The sequence below is a fragment of the Pleurodeles waltl genome, chromosome 4_2 (genome assembly GCF_031143425.1).
Source record: "Pleurodeles waltl isolate 20211129_DDA chromosome 4_2, aPleWal1.hap1.20221129, whole genome shotgun sequence".
In the NCBI taxonomy this organism is placed as follows: domain Eukaryota; kingdom Metazoa; phylum Chordata; class Amphibia; order Caudata; family Salamandridae; genus Pleurodeles; species Pleurodeles waltl.
Genome location: NC_090443.1, coordinates 928,909,272 through 928,915,271, shown reverse-complemented (window position 1 = coordinate 928,915,271; position 6,000 = coordinate 928,909,272).

Genomic DNA, 6,000 nt, shown 5'->3' with positions numbered 1-6,000 from the left:
TGGGGTGTGGTGGTATGTGTGCTGGTGATGGAAGTAGTGGCTGTAGATGTAGTGCATGCAGGTGTGAGTGGAGATGAGACTGGGAGGGAGGAGGGAGACGAGGAGGAGGGGGACACAGTGGAGGCAGTGGATGTTGGTGTGTCTGCATGTGTGTGATGCTTGCGTGAGTGCCTGTGGGATGTGTGGTGCTTATGTTTGCCTGAGCTTCCTTTGTGTGTTGAGGTGTGTGCATGCTGGTCTGATGGTGTGCTTGGGGTAGGCTGAGGTACAGGGGTGTGGGTCTGGGTGGAGGAAGTTGGAGGGGGGAGACTAGAGACAGGGACAATAGCTGCCATCAGTGCTGAGGCCAGAGTCTGAAAAGCTCGCTGAAGGGCTGCCTGACCAGAATGAATGCCCTCCAGGAATGCATTGGTTTGTTGCAACTGCCTCTCTACACCCTGGATGGTATTCAAAATGGTAGACTGCCCAACAGTGAGGGACCTGAGGAGGTCAATGGCCTCCTCACTGAGGGCAGCAGGGGTGACTGGGCCAGGGCCTGAGGTGCCTGGGGCGAAGATGATGCCCACCCTCCTGGGTGAGCAGGCACGGGGCAAAGACTGAGGGGCTGCTGGGAGGGCGGTGCTGGTAGGGGGGTTGGCGGCTGTACCTGTAGATGCGGGGGGCACAGATGTGGCCGCCACCACAAGGGAGCTCCCATCAGAGGACGAGTCCGTATCACTAGTGTCAGCTCCTGTCCCCGCCGTGGAGCTCCCCTTGCCCTCCGTCCCACTTGTGAATTCAGACTCCGTAGTGTCGCCCTCCAGTGCCATGTGGGATGCAGCTCCCTCCTGCTCCATTGCCACTGCTCCTCCGCCTGATGATGCTAATGCACACAAGAACAGGGAGACCACAAAAAGGGGGGGGATGACAGAAGAAAGACATGTTGAGTGCATGCATTACCGCTACCGTTGGTGGACACGACAGACACAGAAGCCCCCTGCACTACGCCGCGCACTTGGGGTCCACTCTTCAATCCCTGAGACATGGCCTACAAGCCTATGGCCAACATCTGCACACATGGATGTCACAGGAGCCTGACTAGGTGTAGTTGGCACTGTACACAGGTGGGGTGGGGTGCCACAGGGTCTGCCAGAAGAAGGGGATCTAACTAGCACACTCGCCCTGGCCTAGGTAAAGCCCACAGCCCACCTCCCCCACCCAGACACCTCCACTGCGTGCTGAATCAGCTGAATGAGAGTGTACTCACCCCATTGTGGCTGCTGTGATTCCCTCAAGCGCCCATCCAACTCCGGGTACGCCACCGCCAGGATCCTGAACATCAGGGGGGTTATGGTGCGATGGGCACCCCTCCCACGTTGGGAGGCCATCCCCAGCTGGGCCTCCGCCGTCTTCTTGCTCCAGCAGCGAATGTCCTCCCATCTCTTATGGCAGTGGGTGCTCCGTCTGTGATAGACCCCCAGGATCCGGACGTCCTTGGCGATGGCACGCCAGATGTCTTTCTTCTGGTGGGCGCTGACCTACATGAATTGTACAGGTGAAAAAGAAAAGTTATTACCAACTGCACTGTCACAGTCATTGGCCCCCATCCCTACCCTTGCTATGTGGCACATGCACTCACCGTCGTTTCATGCATGCTTCATTCTCCCTCCCCCCCATCTTTCATCCACCCCACTCCACACAGGCATAGCCCATACAGCATGCTCCCAGTGTACTTACGTTTTTGTCTGGAGGACCGTAGAGTAGCGTGTACTGGGGGAGGAACCCATCCACTAGTTTCTCCAACTCCTCCGTGGTGAAGGCAGGGGCCCTTTCCCCAGACGCACGAGCCATTGTCTCTTCCAGACTGAGGTCACAGCAGCACTTGCAGTGTAGGTCCTCTCCTGTCGAAGATCAGGTATCGAGTGATTGAACAGAGAGAAGATGGCAGTCACGTCCGCAGCGTTGCGTACCGTCACCGCCAGCGTACATCGTCATTGGCTCCTGTGACCCATAGGGTCCAATGTTAACCAATGCAGAATTGTGCCGCGGTCTTCGACCGCCTACCTTGCCTCAACACTCAGACATGCAAATTTCGGATTATGAATCATGTTCTGTGTAAGCTGTGGGTACGTACCTCTGAGTTGGTTGGCTCTGTGCTCTCTGTTGTCCTTCATAGGCACCGTCCGCTGGGACATGTGAGGAGATGGCGGCATCCTCCGGTGTACAGACCGCTGGTGGACCTGTTGACAATGGAGGAAAGACATGTGATCATCACCTACAGGCTTGATCGTGCCACAATCCTGGAACTGTGTGCCCAGTTGGAGCCAGACCTGATGTCAGCTATCCGCCATCCCACAGGAATCCCCCCTCAAGTGCAGGTGCTGTCAGTACTCCATTTCCTTGCAAGTGGGTCATTTCAAACAACAGTAGCCATAGCATCAGGGATGTCCCAGCCTATGTTTTCCAACGTGTTGTCCAGAGTGTTGTCTGCCCTGCTGAAACACATGCAGAGCTACATCGTTTTCCCTCAGGTGGAGGATTTGCCTACAGTGAAAGGTGATTTCTATGCCCTGGGACATATCCCCAACATCATAGGTGCCATTGATGAGACACATGTGGCTTTGGTACCCCCCCGCAAGAGTGAACAGGTGTACGGAAACCTGAAGAGTTATCATTCGATGAATGTGCAGATGGTGTGTTTGGCAGACCAGTACATCTCCCATGTGAATGCCAAATTCCCTGGCTCAGTGCATGACGCTTACATCCTGCAGAATAGCAGCATCCCTTATGTGATGGGGCAACTCCAGAGGCACTGTGTGTGGCTATTAGGTGAGCACCTGGAAGCAAGTCAGTGGGAATGGTTGTCTGGGTCTGGGGATATCCCTACAGGTTAGTGTGTGTCTAACAGTTGTCCCTCGCCATTTGCAGGTGACTCTGGTTATCCCAACCTGTCATGGCTACTGACCCCAGTGGGGAATCCCAGGACAAGGGCAGAGGAACGCTACAATGAGGCCCATGGGTGAACTAGGAGGATTATAGAGTGGACCTTCGGCCTCCTGAAGGCCAGGTTCAGGTGCCTCCATATGACAGGTGGATCCCTATTCTACTCACCAAAGAAGGTGCGCCAGATCATCGTGGCCTGCTGTATGCTTCACAACTTAGCTTTGCGATGACAGGTGCCTTTTCTGCAGGAGGATGGTCCAGAAGGAGGTGTTGTGGCAGCTGTGGAGCCTGTGGACAGTGAAGATGAGGAAGCAGAAGAAGAGGACATCGACAACAGGAACTCGGTGATCCTGCAATACTTCCAGTGAGACACAGGTAAGAATACAAACCTGCCTACAACATGTACTTCCACACTACTACCTCTCCACTGTCTGTCGTTTTCACCCAGTGTATGGTCACTGAGTTGTCACTTTCCCTTACGATTTCACAGATGTGGGTCCCACTGTGTGACATCTGCTTTGTTTCCTCATGGACTAGAGCTGTGTAACATAGGTATGTTGACATTACAATTGAAAGAACATTTTGTCACTGTAATTGCTAATACACTATTTCAAAATCACAGACAGACTCCAGATTGTTTTGTGCTGTAAGGGTGTTTATTTAAGTGCTCAATATTGGAGGGTGCTGTAAAATGGTGAGGGGTGATGGTGGAGGAATGTCCATGGCAGAGTCCAGTCTATTAGTCTCACAGGTGTATTGCCCAAAGGGGCATAGGAAGTGGAGCTGGGGCAGTTTGAGGATGGACAGGGTGACAAGGTGGGACAAAAGGATGACATTCAGGGCGGTCTCATTTCTTGGCGGGGGTCTTGGCATTGTTCTCTGTCTTTGACCTGGATCTCAGGGACCGCTTGAGGGGTGGTTCTCCATCTGCAGGGGGTGGGGTGCCGGTGTCGTGGTCATGTGGCGGTGCCTCCTGTCCACTAGCGCCGGTGGACGTGGTGGGCAGTTCATCGTCCAGGCTAGTGTCAGGGGCCCCTTGTTGTGCCACAGTGTCCCTCCTGGTGTTGAGTACTTCCTTCAGCACCCCTACGATGGTGCCCAGGGTGGAATTGATGGATCTGAGTTCCTCCCTGAAGCCCAAATACTGTTCCTACTGCAGCCGTTGGGTCTCCTGAAACTTGTCCAGTACCATTGCCATCATCTCCTGGGAATGATGGTACGCTCCCATGATGTTGGAGAGGGCCTCATGGAGAGTGGGTTCCCTGGGCCTGTCCTCCCTCTGTCACTCAGCAGCCCTCCCAGTTCCCCTGGGTTCCTGGGCCTCTGTCCCCTGCACCGTGTGCCCACTGCCACTGCCCCCAGGTCCCTGTTGTTGTTGGGGTGGTGGGTTAGCCTGGGTTCCCTGTAGTGGTGGACACACTGCTGATTGACGTGTCCTGGGGACAGAGGTATGGATCCGCTGGGTGGGTGCTGTGCTGGTGTTTCCAGAGGGAGGAAGTTCTGTGGTGGCCTGTGACTGTGTGAGGGGAACCGACTGTCCCGAGGTCCCAGATGGGCCGTGCTGGTCATCTAGATCCAGTTGGACAGAGCTGCTGTCATCACTGTGGGCCTCTTCTGTTGGTGGTGTGGACATGTGTGGACCCTCCTGTCCGGTGACGTTGGGTAGGGGTCCTGCAGGGGTATAAAAGGATGTTTATTGCATCTGTGTGTGCCATGGTGTGCAATGGGTGGGTGACCATGTACCCCAGTGCTTGCATTCCTGTGTGGGACCTTGTGTGATGGTGGTTTAGGGGGGTGTATGGGTATGTGCAGTGGGCATGCTTTGGTGATGGGTGTCCATGCGTTGTTGTTGCATGCAGGACTTGGTGTTGGGATGTGTGGTTTGTGATATTGGGACATTTGTGAGGAGTTGGAGTGATGGGGGTGAGGGCGAGGGTGGGGGTAGGTGATGGCATGAAGGTAGGGTGGGGGATATAGTAGTAAAGCATTGCCTTACAAGAGTCCATTCCTCCATCTACTCCTGCGAGGCCCTCAGGATGCAGAATCGCCAAGACTTGCTCCTCCCCTGTTGTTAGTTGTGGGGGAGGAGGTGGGGGTCCGCCGCCAGTCCGCTGAACCGCAAGGTGGTGCCTTTATACAACGGAACGCACCTTCCCCCGGTAGGTCGTTCCACCTCTTCCTGATGTCATCCCTGTTTCTTGGGTGCTGTCCCACTGCGTTGACCTTGTCCACTATTCTTCACCATAGCTCCATCTTCCTAGCTATGGAGGTGTGCTGCACCTATGATCCGAATAGCTGTGGCTCTACCCGGACGATTTCCTCCACCATGACCCTGAGCTCCTCCTCAGAGAACCTGGGGTGTCTTTGCCGTGCCATGGGGTGGTGTGGGTGATGTGTGGGGTGGTGTGTGTTGTGATGTGTGGGGTGATATTTAGTGATGTGTTGTGTGAGGTGCGTGGAAGTTATGTGGGTGATGGTATTGTGTGCCTGTGGATGCTTGGTAGTAGTCTGTAGTGTCTCTCTCTGGCCTTCTTTCGGTATTTTGGCCGTAGGGGTTTGTGGGTGATGTGGGTGTGTGTTTTATATTGTAATGGGTGTGTGGGAGTGGTGTGTGTATGTGTATCATATGTGTGTATTTTGATTTGTCCAATGTGGCTGTGTTTTGTAAGAGTGTGTGTATTTCGAGCGCAGCGCAGTGTACCGCCAATGGAATACCGCGGTTGAAAGACCGCCGCGTGGATTCGTGGGTCATGATAGTGTGGGCGTATTTCTGTTCGCGTGACAGTGGAGGTTTTGTTATCGGCAGTTTATCACTGACCTTTGGTGTGGCGGACTTGTGTGGGTTTTTCAATTTTGGCAGATTCCGAGCAGTGGATCATAATGACCGTAGCGGAATTCAGCTGCCGCGGCGGTGTGTTGGCAGTCTTCTGCATGGCGGTAAGCGGCTTTTACCGCCAATGTTGTAATGAGGGCCATGGTGTTTTGATTTAAATTTCTTCATTGGCACTATGGTGACAGAGCAAGTAATGAATGTCTATGACTATTAATACTATTTCAATTGATTTAAATGGTGATACA